Source organism: Pelmatolapia mariae, linkage group LG1 (genome assembly GCF_036321145.2).
Source record: "Pelmatolapia mariae isolate MD_Pm_ZW linkage group LG1, Pm_UMD_F_2, whole genome shotgun sequence".
Classification (NCBI taxonomy): Eukaryota; Metazoa; Chordata; class Actinopteri; order Cichliformes; family Cichlidae; genus Pelmatolapia; species Pelmatolapia mariae.
In genome coordinates this window covers 11515557-11530522 of record NC_086227.1, presented here as the reverse complement: position 1 = coordinate 11530522, position 14966 = coordinate 11515557, and the positions used below count along the sequence as shown (strand labels likewise).

At 40.7% G+C, this 14966-nt stretch overlaps 1 protein-coding gene across 4 annotated transcripts in view; it reads left to right on the top strand.

Moving 5' to 3' along the window:
* Window positions 1–10932: 10932 nt before the first annotated feature.
* Window positions 10933–14966, top strand: part of LOC134626395 (zinc finger protein 609-like) — a 77476-nt gene continuing 73442 nt past the window's right edge. For 3 of the 4 annotated variants that reach the window (XM_063472211.1, XM_063472201.1, XM_063472183.1), the window contains exon 1: window positions 10933–11422. The gene's annotated coding sequence lies outside the window, so the exon portion shown is untranslated. Of the gene's footprint in view, window positions 11427–14966 lie in introns of all 4 variants that reach the window. The other variant, XM_063472193.1, reaches the window with a different exon arrangement.

The following is a 14966-nucleotide window of genomic DNA, read 5'->3' as shown; positions in this document are numbered from 1 at the left end:
CAATGATGCCATTTTCTCAGGGCACAAGAGATCATTTTCTTTTTTTTAATGTTTTTATTAACCTGTCTGGTTAAATGAGGTGACAGGGGAAAAATGAGTTTAGCTTTATTTTTAGTTGAGAGCATAATAACCACAGGAGAAATGCGGTTCATCTCTTCTCAACAGAAGCAAGCCTGTCATTACCCTTCTCACACCTAAGGCCTCATTTAGACCAACAATAGCAGTGTTAAAAAAACACACATACACAGAGCCCTCTCATTAATTTCAATGAAGCCGTTTCATTGGCACAGCAGGGGGAAAGGCAGAAAAATTGATCGTGTTCCTGCAGCGTGATCTAACATCACCCAGCAACACACTGATTAGACTAATCAAATATACGGCTGGTCCACACGCTGTAAACTTGAGCATTGTGTCAGTTACTTTGTTTCCCCCGCAGTCTTTAAATGCACAGAGAGAGTTATTGCTGCCGCGATAACCTTTCAGAGTCCCTCCTCAACCCTAAACCGCCGTCTGATAAGCCCTCAGACTCGGCAACTCATTCAGCTGCTCGGATGGTATTTCGTCTCCTCTGCTGTACCTGCAGCAACATGCCCACATGGAGGAATACCCTTGGAAGCAGGGGTATTTTCAGTCATAACACCACAGATTAGCTGGCCTGTGTCTGTGCTCCCAGCTCACCACACGACTTTAAACTAGTTTTTAAAGATTTTTCCCCAAAGTCAACACCTTTTTTTTTCTCAGTTGATTGAACGATCAAGGAAAGAATTTCTCGATGAGATGAGTCATGGATCTGGTTCGTCGCACATCTTCTCTTGCTTTAAAAAAGAAAAACACCAAATCTCCAGCGAGCCTTCCAGACCTGCATGCTCAGACAACTACCAGTGAAATCATTTATTGAGTTTATATTCAGGCACACATAAAGTCTTTGACACCTCTGTTATTAAGTGCTGCTGTGACAGGCTCTGATTGATATTTCTGACATGCACATTTCTACCTGCTCTTGAGCTGCTGCGTGTTTACTTCCTTGCAAATGTGTTGAGTGGCTCTTTGACTAAGCTGTTTCTTGCCCTGGGGCGTATTTCACCGTGAAAAGCATAGCATGAATCACCAACACACACACACACCCATCCCGAGTTGTTATGTTTTCGCCTGTGCCTGGCATTGTAATTCTCTGTTGATTAGCTTAGATTTACTCTTGTTTGAGTTGCAGATTAGCTACAACTCTCTGCTCCACTTCATTCAGAACGAGGAGGCATAATTGCACCAACCCTCCCAGTAATCTCCCACCCGGAGAATGTAAGAGGCCTCTTTTGTAAAGTTTCTCAATAGGTGTTTTTTCAAGAGAGGTTGCTTAAGAATTTACTATATTCATCCTGCAGTGAATCAACGATGACAGCTACTTGCCCTGTGGGTGGCCTTTTCTTCTGTCTTCGGGATCGGGGGCATTTCTTCGGATGAGAACAGACATCCAAGTTCACATAAACAAGGGCTCTGTGCTGCTACGCTGCACAATTAAGCGCATGCAGTTTTTACTAAGCCTCTTTAGATAAACACCATGAGATCATATGCTGTTGGTTTTTCGTGCACAAAAGATGATGCGATGTGTGGAGGAAATGCTCGAGGTGATCCATTTTATATAGTAAACCTGACACGAAGTCGGAGCCACGGTGAACTGCAAGAGATGAAAGTGCTAGCAGCAAATCATCCGGATTTTAAAGTGTCTGTAAAGTGTTTTTTCTCAAAGCATTTCTAAACATGCTAGTTTTCTCTAGAAAGCGTGACTTATTTCTATAACCACACAATCACAAAACTATTTTAGTGAGTGGGGATGGGGGGGTCAAGAACTGGAGAAAAGTATCATCAAGAAATTCAAAGAACAGACAAAACCAGACAGAAGCAAAAGGTTTCAAAGATCCTTGAGAAAAAAACTAATGATACCCCAGAACAACTGCAAACACACTAGAATTGTGGTCTCAAAGAAGACGATCACTAGAACCCTGAACGGGACTGAACTGTGAGGTTGCATACCAAGAAAAACTTCTACAGAAGAGACCCCCTCAAGCAACTTCAACGTAATTCAAAATACAAGTGTGCTGAGAACAACCTGGAGAAAGATTTTGCATACTGGAAGCTCATCCTTTGGTCAGATGAGACGACACTAGAGCTGTTTTCCCACAGAGAGGCTGTTTGTGTTTGAAATAAAAAGGGAGCGGTGAACAATGCAAAGAGCATCATCCCCACAGTGAAACGTGGTGGGGGTATTATGACGTGGGGGTGTTTCAGTGCATCTGGAACTGGGAATCTCGTCAAGGTGGAAGGAATCATGAATAAAGAAGGATATGTGAGATTCTGAAAGAAAACCACAAGTTTCAGCAACAAAACTGGGTCTGTGTTGTCGCTTTGTCTTCCAACACGACAGTGACCCCCAACATGTGTCACTCCTGGTCAAGAGCTACCACCAGAAAACCAAAGTGAATGTGTGTGAAAGTGACCGGACTGTCAAAGCCCAGGTTCATACCAGAGCATTGAATTTGGAAGAGTTTGAGAGATTTGCCAAATTAGAAAGGGCTGGGATTGCACAGGAGATGTGTGTCTGACTTTTGTCACACACGCGTATCCTTGTGGCTGTTTTCTAGCTAAAAGGATACACAAATGACTGTTAGCATAAGGGGAATTAATCATTTTGACTCTGGTAGTTTTTATGAAATTATTTTGTTTTCAAAGTAACATAATTTCAGTGATTCAGCTTCTTCATCACACACCAACCACCCTGCTGTTAATTCTGCTGGTGAACAAGGGAGAGGAACTAATCAGAGTAGATGAAGCAATATAACAAGCATGGCATCATCCAATTTTGAGCACCACCTGTTTCAGAAGCAGGAACTCCAAGTACAATTCCTGCCACCCTCCAACTTTGATCCGTTTAGCTGAAGTTATAAATTAAATTAGACATAAATAGGATAATCTGTTTATTTGTCATTAGGGCTGAAATGATGCCCAACTGAATTTTCTAAATGAAAAGAAATGTAATTGACTCCTTTCCAACAGCATGCCCTCCTCACCATCGAGCCAAGTTTCCAGTTGTAGAAGCAGCAGGACCTTTGTGTGCTTGCTGAGAGACTGATTGGTCTGAGGGCACAGGGTCCCATCCTCCACCGCCACCCCCATCCCCACAGGCCTGGAAGAGGAATTAGTGCTTCGCAGCACTTCAGAAGAGGTGGTGGCAGGCTGGGGAACAATACAAACCCGGTAACAGCTTATGGCTCATCCATCTCATAATCTGTCATGGATCGCTGCCTGTCACGCCATGGTGGTTGTACAAAAGGAAATTTTAAGGAATGAGTGGGTCAATATTTGCTCATTTAAGACAGCTTGACCGCAAAATCTGACGCAATGGTCGCTCATTACTTCAAAAACATCCTCGGATTTAAGACACAGTGTTTTCATCTCAAGCCATCAGAACTTTCAAATGGTTTGTGATTTGAGAAGCCAGATGCCACTTGAAGATAGATCTGTAAGCTTAATTTAGCACATTTGATGGTAGGGGAATTATGTTTGGAGGGAGTTTAGCTAGGTGTTTCCAGCTCCACTAAGCCAACTCAGCTGTAGCATCGTATTTACTGTGCAGCCTCTGAACTTCTCATTTAACTCTTGGCATTTCCCAAACTGCTGCACTATTCGTTTCTATAGCTCATACCCACTTGTTCACAGTCCTCACAGCTTTTTTTTTGCATGAAATCCCATTCCTTCATCACAACTGATGTTGATGTATAAACTAAAAGAGCACAATTCCTATCTTTTCCATTCAACGTAGACTCTACAATGTAGACTCTACATAGTCCACAGATCTAAGGTTGGGCCCCATTGGAGGAGGGAAGGCGCATGAGTCTTTTGAAAGCTTATATTCCCTCAAGGGCAGTGAGAAATACACACAGTGGGAGCGATAAGAAGTGGATCTCTTTATGTGACCACAGCTCAAGAAGAGCTATGACCTGCTTGCCCTTAAAAGATGGGCCACCGTAAATGTTCATATCAGATATATAAATTACCTTCTCCACAAATAATCCTGATTGGAGAAATAAATAAATAAAAGAAACAATCTCAGATTCCGAAAGCCTGCTGTCCTGACTTCCAGGATTCACAAAGGGAGTGCAGTTGCATCAGTTCAATTAAAAATGGATTTCCCATCACAAACGGCTTTCAATCGCTGGCCATTTCTAAAGATCCACTGATAAGAGGTCAATTTAATCCCTGACCTTTTGACCTTGCTGTGCTGCTGAATGAGAGGGTATCTGTAGTGACACAAATGGAGTAGGTGATACTTAAAATTATGGACACGTTGATTTTTCTCAAAGTCAATCCGACAGAAACGCCGAGGGAAATTGCTCCGAAACTCCAAACTAAACAGACTCTGGGGTCTTTAAATCAGAATAAAATGCCCACCTACAGAACCCCCCACCAAGAAGTCTTCACAGCTTTCGGGTCTTATTAATTCACATAATGCCACACTGTAGACATTACTGTAGACCGTCTGTCTTCATGGCCTCCTCTGTCAGGAGGATTAAATCTCTGAACATAGTGATTTGTGAAGCCTTAGTCTCTTGAATATGTAAAATAGTCCCTTCCAGGCTTCTGTTTTCTCAGGAGCAAGCACTGTAACAGATACATAACATGATTACTCTGGATTAACTATTTGCATATTGCTATATGATAGACAATAAATGCAAACACTTTTTTTTGCCAACAGCTTGTTTGTATAAAGAGTTGCAGATGTGTGAGAAAACTGCTGCAATTTGAGGACACGAAAGATTAAAACTTTTAGGATAAGGGGAAAAAAATCGACTGTCTTCTAATCACCAAACTGACAATAAAGCTTTTGTTCTCAGTCTCTTACATGCAAAGATATCTTTTGCAAATGCCTCATGACTGTGGTATGATTTCTGTTTGACTAATTGGGTCAAACCCCAAGTTTGTCCCAAATTAGATGCTTCATACAAATTTAGAACATGCAGTAAAAGATGTCATTGCTTTCATGCTTGATCTCATTTTGCTTGTCAGAGGAGGGGCGCGTTGCTATCAGCACAATCTAGACAAAAGAGTACATCTTTAACAGGCTGAACCCCCACCCCACAGTTTCCTTTGATTGAGCCTTTTTATGCATTATTTAGGTCACGTATTTGACCTGAGATTAGTCTAGGAAGCAGATTGGTCTTACAACTTTGCTTTAAAATAATCTCCCCAGCATAATGTATCCCATATTACTTTATTGACGTCCATGTTCATTATGTTGATTAATTCTTGGCTCTTAAGTGACCTTATATTCAACAAGGGTGATTTCTCCTCGTCTTAATGTACTTTGTTGTCTGCATGACTCCGATCCATTACACGACCTTCGCTGATGGCTACGACCAGACAAGTCAGGTCATCAAATCCCAACAACTGCTTCCTGTGAAAAAGAGGAGTGTACACAGAGTAACACTGTAACACTTTATAATACAGCCCCCAACTAAAAGCATAATTACCCTGTAATTCAATGGCATTTCAATGTACTTTATGTGAAATAAGAAAGTAAATATATTTACCTACAAACACTTAAAGGTAGGTAAACTAGAAAAAGAGTTTCACAAGTTTTACAGGAAACAAAGGAATGATTATACTATAAATAATTTTAAGTACTGCCAAATTTCTTGGTAGTTTTGCCGAAAAACAAACTATATTTCCCCATCTTATGTTGTTATAGTAATACTGTAATAGTGGGATACACTATTGCCTAATTTCCAGGTATTTTAGAGGTAAAGAAACATTCCTTTCCTGTGCAGTCCTTTTAAAAGTTATGTTTGAACAGTGACTGTGAAAGAAAAAATATAAAGTTAGATTTACATAAGGTCACACAAGTCCGCAAAATGTGATGCCGTTTATTTTTTCATGTAACTTGGTGAGACTGAACAGTCCATTTTCATATTTGGATTGTACAAAAGATTAATAAAACAATATCCACCCTGCACATCAATATAATTAATATTAAATAAAGATGTAAAAAGGAAAGCTCCATAATACAGCCTGACCCCTGAAAAGTACAGTGTATTTATAAAGTAAGGTGTCGAAATATAGTTCGTTTATATGTAAAGTTAGCATGGAAGTCACCTTAAGGACAAAGGTCAGTCTTTCAAGGACGCCCATTTTGGACTGAGAAGACAGAAGGTTTGAAAAAGGAGTAAAGGAGACCATCTATGTCCACTGTGAATGACCATCATTAAACAGAGGTGTCGGCTTACGACATCAGCTATGAGCCACCTGCAATGCAGTCCTGAAATCCCTTCCCAAGGGTTTCAACACCCATTCACACCTTGCCTCAGGTAACCTCAATAGTTTACGTGATAGTGGGGTGGGGTAAGGTCTAACAGAGGTTTCACTTGTCTGCCCGGGTGATGGGGATGACCCATGCCTTTTTTGACACCTGAGCTTATGTGACTACTCACAAGATCAATAGTAGGTTAACAACCCTCAGGACCACCTCCAAAGAAGACAGCCTCCTCTAGAGGTTTATTACACAGGACTGAAAAAGCCTCTTGGATTCCTCCTTTTCCAAGCTGTGAAGGCTACCATGACCTGGATGACCAAGAGCCTACACAGACAGAAAGAATAGATGGTTCTAAAGACCTCACTGAGTTGGAAGATGGTGCTGTAATAGGATATCACCATTACAGCAAGTCAATTTGTAAAATTTCTTCACTTGTCGATGTTCCACCATCAGCTGTAAGTGGTATAATTCCATACTGGAAGTGTTTAGGAACCACAGGAACTCGGACACAAAGTGGCACATCATGTAGGGTTACAGAGCGGGGTCACCAACTGCTAAGGCCCATTGTACATAAAAGTCACTAACACTCTGGTGACTCAGTAACTGCAGGGTTTCAAACGTCATTAACATCAGCACAAAAACTGTGCACTGGGAGCTTCATGGCACTGGTTACTATGACGGGAGCAGATCCTGTAGGTATAACATGTAAGTGGCCAATTGCTTTTGTCCATATAGTTTCTATGGGTACAGACAGAGAAAATATTATGCATGCACTTAGAGGCATAAAACTGTGGACTAGAGCACTTTTTTGTAGTCTTGCCTATTGCTAATTACAGCCATTTTTACACTAGAACCAATCTCCGACCTTTGTGGGGCTAACATCCTCAAAGAAAAAGCTGGTGTGCTGATGTTCAAATGGTCTTCCCCTCACCACGACCTGGACGCAACAGATTGCTGTCCCTCCCTGAGCCTGGGTCCTGTTTATAAGCACTTTTTAAACAGTCTCTCTATTATTGTTGGAATATAAAGAGCTTTGAGGTGACTGGTGTTGTGATTGGTGCTATCTAAATAAAACTGAATTGACTTGGATTAATAAAAACTCTTACCATTCCCACCATCGCCATTTTCATTTGGTGCTAATATTTTTTAAGTGGTACTAAACACAAAGTACAGTCAAAGACGATGGGATTGTAATGGTTTCGTGAGGAATTTAATTGTGAACCAAATGAAAGATTTCAACAATGATGGCGCTGAGAAACAAGGTTATTACCCTTCATTCTCAAGGGGGGAATGAATGTCTGCATGTAACAGATGCTTGGAACATTTCAGTCAAAGAAAACAATAAACAAGTTAATCTCATGCACTAGAAAGAAATCAATCTGAGCAGATGTAAATGTAACAAGATTAAATCAGCAGTGTTAACAGTACATGTCACAATCGTATCTTTACATTTAGACTTAATCTGTTCAAAACATGTATTGTTAGCACAAACATTAATGATGGGACATTTCAGTCTGGAGCAAAGTGAGGACTAAAATGTGAAAGCATAAATGTGTATGACAAAAACAGTCCATTCAGTAGGCTTTGCCTTTTTAATCTAGGTAAGGACGATACATTTTTATTTTCTGTGACTGTGTTATTTCATGTCATTTTATTCTGTTGCATCAGTTTCTTCAACAAGGCTGTTAGCTGATATGGATTTTCAAACATGTGCTAAAGAACAAGTTTCTTACAGATGGGCTTTGAGGCTTTACAGTTTCTTTTATAGAGTAATGGAAAGATGATCACATGAATCAAGCCAGCCCCTCTGTGATTCCACATGGCTGGCTGATTAACCCTTCTTCACTGATGGAAAACACATGGCGTCCACACAGCTTGTTCATTTCAGGTTTTAGCTGGTGTGACGCTAAGCAGCGAGAGCACTTGGTTTGGAGCCATACAGCCTTGAAGGGCAGCCTTCATCAGAAAGCTGTCCCCCTCCGGTCCCCACTGGCCACTGACTGTTATTTAGCTTTCCAATGGAGACTGGCTGTTCCCTCGGGAGAGCAAGAGTGTGCCTGCCAGCAGGAATGCATTGGAGGCAATAGAGGAAGATGGAGGATGGTAAGTAGCTGCTGCTGCTGTGTTTCCCTCTGTGTGAAAATGAGTCCATTAATTCAGCCCCCTCCCCTGCCTCTCTCCGAGCCCTCCCTGTGCCTGTTGTCTCTGTTTGTTAGCGAGATGATTCCTTCTGTCATGTCAAAGGCAACATTATCATATTCTTGTTGCCTGGGAAACCAGCACTGAGCGAGACAACGACTTAAAGCCTTCATGGTGTTTGAAGCTGGTACACATGAAAGGTTATCCGTGGAGCTGGGAGAACTGGATTCATGACATGTCTAAGGGTCTTATTGTTGGAATCTTTTCCTTTCCCAGCTTAATGTTTTCTGAGAAACTCCCCGTCAGTTGTTGTTATAGATTCACTTCAGTAAAATCTGAACCCAGCTGGCAGTCACTAAGGTAACATGTCCAATTTGCCTCAAGCGTGAAGATCAAGTTTTTGCCTCAGTGTTGCTTTCTTGTGTAGAATCACAGTTTTTACAGATTTAAAAGTGTTGTCATTCAACAAAATGCACATTTGGTTCCCCTTTTTTAAAACCAAGTTAGAGTACATTCATCATGATGCGTCAGTGCTGCCACTTTCTAACGACAAAACATCCCTATGGGCTTGTACAGGTTGAATAAGTCACATACTAAGTGTATTTGATCATTTATAAGCCAGTTACGTGAACATTTGGGTTGCCAGGTTGTGACAAATCCCTTTGGTCAGTGTTTACCCCTGTCCAGAGTAACACCTGCTTTATTGTTTTAGGTAAGCTCTTTAGTTCATCAGGTAGACCGCTCCACTGAACTGTTCAGCCACTTTCCTTCTGGAAAAGGCTGGTAGGGAAAATATGAACAACAATGCACTTTTTAAACATGTAACATTCCAGGGCAGACCAGGATTACTCTAAAAACCATTTATCAGTTTCCCCCCTGCAGATCTGATGGCTTATTACACGGTGATAAATCCATATGTGACTGCCTAATAATAATAATTAATAATTCCCTAATGAATTTTTTATACACAATTAATTCAGTTTTTTTACATGGTCACTCCAAGCTCCGTTAATAAGTGTTGTTATGTGTATGTGTGTTATCACTCTTTAACAGACTAAGTGTGATTTAGTAGTTTTTAGAACAGCTTTTACCAGCAAAATCTTGAAGTAATAATTTTCTGAACTACTTTATCAGTGTCTCATATTGTTGTCAAGAAAGTTTGGTCCATTTTTCTCTACAATGTCCCTTTAATTCACTGAGTTTGTGGGCTTGTTTTCACCGCTGTCCTAAGGTCCCACCATGTGTTTGACAGTTAGTATGAGGTGTTTCTGTTGATTTGGTATTTGCTAAATATGCCGCTGTTCATTACTGACAAACTGTGGTCTGGATACTGTTTGAAACATGTTTTACACATTTAACATGCTAACTGAGGTCTCTAGAGACTAAAATGTACCACCTGGATCCCCCCCGTTTTTTTACAATTTCCCTGAGCATTGTAGGGTCTGACCTTGTGGTGAATTTGCTAGGACGTCATACTACTTAGAAAATCGTATCTACACACACCTGAACCCCTCAGACCAGCAAACTGCTAAAACATCTGCACTTAAAGAGGCAGTCGGATTTGCTGATGATTACTTAATCAAGTACATTTGATTGGCAGTACTTGTTTGAGACTGACCCTCTTAATTCCTATGGAAGCAGTAAGGGTAGCTAGAGTCCTGTCACATGACTGATTTAAAAATATACCTATGATGTTGACCTTTTGATAGGCCAAGAGTGACTGGCATATTGTTTGGAGTGTACTGACAACATCATTAGTTGTGTCTTATAAACACATGATGAAGGCCAGACAATTTATGTCTGACTTCCCATTATCACACAGTCATCAACAAATCATCATCATCAAATTATTAGCATTTCTATCCCTGAACTGTAATGTAGCAAAACGGTGGTCTATTGTCTACTATTTGGTATTTTCTAATGTATTAGACACTTTCATGTGAAGGCATTATTTTAAATATTTTTAATGTCAAATCACACCATTTTTAAAAAATGAAGAGTCACTTCAGTGAGTAAACTACAGACATTTTATGGAGGATTATTGGTGTCTTTTCTGGATCACGGAAGGCTACATTTAACCTTTTGATGTTTTGGGCTGCTAGTTGCATTTGGTAATTGTGCTCTGTCCTACATTTAATAATAAATCTGAAATCGGTGTTATTTATAGGAAAGCAGTATTATTTATAGATAACTTAAAGAAGTCTTACTCCATTATAAGAACTGAGAGAGGAGAAGATTGAACTTATGACCTCAGTATTTTTTAAAATCCTGGCTACGGCCCTGTCTCTGTGTAAAAACCACAGCAGCGGCTAAAACTCAACGCATTCAGTGGGGGCTGGACTAGCTGGTGCATATCCCCTCGCTGAAAACTAACACACACACACACACACACACACACACACACACACACACACACACACACACACACACACGCGCACGCAAACAGTCACAGTCCAGGCTGGTTAATCCAGTTCCATGCATTGTACCTGACGTATCCCAGTCCATTCCGAAAGGAACTTCTCTATCCTGGATTTCCTAATCGCTGCTGCTGGTTGGCTACATTGTATCAGTTCCCACACGAAGAACCAGCACGGCGCTCATCCAGAGACGGTGAATACGGAGGAATTAACCTGGATTGAAAGCTATTCGCTGTGGGAATAATTGACAGAGGGTCGCAGGAGAGGACCGGACTTGTGTCTGGCTTGAGACGGCACCGATAAAAATGCGCTCGGGACTCGGCTGTTTACGCTGTGGACGGTATCTCGAAGTGTGATGGCAGAAGTCCAGTGAATCGCTGGCCTCCCCTCCTCTCTTGTGTTGGATGTCTTGGGGAGTGCGCTGCCACTGCTTTCTGGTGCTTCAGAATTTTTTTTAGAGGTTTTCTTATAAGTAAAGCATAATTACCGTTGATTTGTTCTTTTTATGGAGCATACACCACCATGGGCAGACCACGGTTTGGAATAGGAGTGTCTAGCTAAGTCGGTAAGTAAGTACATTTTTTTTCTTCTTTTTTTCTTCTTATTGTTGATAGTGCTACGAGTCGTTAGCCATTTAACGTTAGCCTTGTGTGCATGGCAAGCTGGCTAGCTTTACGTTATGTAGCCAACACAGCATGCAGCAGCAAGCAAGCTAGCCAAGGCTGACTGCACTCTGAGCTCATTGTTTCAGTCTGCCAGAGAGCTAACGTTACACTTAGATTAGCTCATTACACCGAGCTAAGTTAGCTCTATCTGCTTCTTGAACTTCAGCTAACGTGTGAAAGTGAAGCTGGTACCATAACCGTTAAAGCGCTGCTAACAGATTCTTTAAGTTGAGCTCACGGGTCGAGATAGTTACCCTCGGGGACTGCAATATTTATTAGCCCCAGAATACACTCGGCTGACTTCACTAATAGTTTTTGTTTTTAAACGACCCCCCCATGTTTGGAAATAAAATAAGGATCTGGGCAGATTTGAAGCTGCAAATTCCGCCAGTGAAGTGACCACAGTGTTTCCCAATCTGGGTACCGGGGACTCCCAGGGGGTCTCGTTAGTGAATTGCGAGGGGCACTTAAGAAGACATGAAAATGAAAGCCTGATCCTTTAACGTGTTACTAGTGATAATTTAGCAGAGTGTGAGGATCTGTGTGAATCTGTTTGAAACCGCACGTCTACTGGTGTTAACACACACACACACACACACACACACAGAGCAGTGTAAACAAGTGCTACAACTCTTGTTACAGGTTGTGGCTTCAGACAAAGTGCTCTGTATTACAGCTAAAAATTTTACAAAATGGTGGATCATGTTAATATGTAGCTATGGTTAGGACTTCCATGGAAACCCCCCCCCCCCCCCCCCCCCAAAAAAAAAAAAAAAAAAAAAAAACTAAACAAGTCACGTTTTGTCAGCTCATGTTCTTGGGGGTGTCCCATCTCAGTGAATTGAGTCATTCAGCTCAAGCACAAGATTTCCTTTTTAACAAGACCACTGTGGGCTAACCCTGTGCTCTACCCCATGGTCTGTGCTGCTCCATGGACTGTAACAGGACCACATTAAAGACTAGCAAAGTAGTCTCAGTCTAGTACTTAGCTGCAGGTTAAAGTGTTCAACATATTCATTAGTCAAGATACAAGACTGCAGTAGTGTTAAATCTATTATATATATATATATATATATATATATATATATATATATATATATATATAAAAAATCAAAAACGCTCCAGTGTGCAGAAATTTATTTTTTTTTAAAAAACAGCATGGGTTCATTGGGAAAAAGTGAGACATGGTTTTAATTGTTGTGCAAGCTTGCAACATAAACGTGTCACAGGCTTTGCACAATCCTGCTTAATGTGTACGATGACCTAGTGCTGGCAGTCAATTAGATATGATTTGTTGAGGACATTTGTCATTTGTGTTGCACATTTCTGTTTTTGCAAGAACAACCACTAAATGCTTACAATACAACACTCAAGGTCTTCCATGTGGCATGCCTAAGTGTAAGGATATCTGGCGTGGGTGGATTATATCGCAATGAGATATTTGCAAGCGGTTGCAGAACCCCAAACTTCAGATATTATTACAGAGTACTCGAGGTAGATGGATAAGTAGGTGAAGCTGATGTCATTTTCCAATAATAGGTTATGAGATTGAAGTACAGAAATGAAACAAACTACAATTTGTCCACCATGAAGCCTTAACAGTTTAAATTTAGTGATAGAAGTAACTATCTTCTTACTTTAAGAGTGAAATACTGTCTGAGCCATCGACTGTACCATCCACCCAAGCTGTAAATGAGGTGAAACCAATGCGAATGAGTGGTTCTTTTGTTAATGAAATGTATTTGTTTAGATAAATCTACTACAGTTGACAGTAACTGAATACTCAATCATTAAACATGTCACTGGTTTCTCAAGAGCCTCAGGCATTCCTGGCTAATGCTTCATTTACTATTAAATCAGGTTGGATACATTTTCTCGCGAAAACACTGGACACCATTTGAAGACACTTTTCTGCACTGTAATATTAAGCTACTTTGGAATAATGTGCATGAAGCGTTTGTTCCTTATTCGGCAATGCGGAACGTGTTGGAAGTTTGTTTGAGTCCAGGCCAGTCTGCAGCAGACCTGTGGTTTTCTCATACCAGCTTTTTGGCATAGAGGTGTAAGAGTTCCTCATTTAAGACTTGGTATGCAGTCATTAAGGCCTGACGGGGCTTAATGATTTCAAGTGACTTTTGTGAAATAATGTCAAGTCAATAGAAAGTCACGCACGTGACCCAAGGCAGCATAAAATGCATTCGTTCTGAGGTTTTGTGACGGTTCATATTATTTTCAGTACAGCTAGCCAAATAACCTATATCAGAGCGGGCAGCAAAAGGATCACCTTAACCAGACTAACATTAATTTGCTAGTGGTTCCAATAAATGATTGAGGTCTTTTACGCATGCTGGAAGAGTGTTTGGTCACTACGTATTATTACCGACTTGTTTTGTATTGATTTCTTTTTGAACACTTTGTTTTACCTAGAGGTTTATTACTCATTCTTCTCATGTCTTTGTCACATTGAAATCAATACAAAAGACGGTAATATAACAGTGTTAAGCCCAGAGGATTTGCCCTGAAATTGAATTCATACATGTGAAAGCACTGGTGTCCCTTTTAATAATAGCAATGTTTCCACAGAGCAAACATGTCCTTTGCTGTTTTTTCTTTTGGTGGACAAAATTGAGCAATTTCACTGTAAGGCATAGAGCTGGCATAGCTTTCTTTCCAGCTCAGTACCTTTTCAAAGGCAGTTCCTCTCCATCTGATTACCTTTTTTTTTAGTAGTAATTTGTTTTAATCATTGTAAGGGTGTTAGGATCCTTGTTATAGCATGGCGGATAGATTTTATACAGTCTGACAGACCATAGCTTGTGAAGTGACTGAACACGAGAGCAACGCCACTTGAGGAAATTCCCATTTCCTTATTCAACAGTCTGATGTCCTTGATAACTCAGCTGCTGGTATGTAATGTTTTTAAAGGACAGCAACTGACTGTAAAAGTGACTAATGTACGTGATTGCACTGGGCTTTGGCTCAGATTTGTTTTACGTTAACTGTGACCAGCCTTTCACCTTTTTAAAAATCTGTTGTGCCTCAGACTATATACCAAAGAAACACTGTGCAAGAAGAGCATTAAAAAGTGTTTGTTTTGAGGTCCAGGGCATTAGATTAGTCCAGGACAAGGGGATTACGTTGGCTTTGTAAGGCTGCCGTCATCTCATGGCCACACACCAACTGATAGCAAACTCAGAAAGGATTTAACCTATATCCTCGAAGGTAGCTGGTCATTTGAAGGCTTATGGGTGCCTTTTATTTTCAAACCACTTGAATTAAGCCTTTTTTACAATAAGGTGTGCACATATATCCACGTATTCAATTATACTTCTGGGTTTTACATTAGCAATGAAATGGATCACATGAGGAGTGAGACGCATATGCATTCCACAGTTCCCTTTGTGAAGTGGCGAGTGCTTTAATGCAGTTAGTGTCAATAGGCAG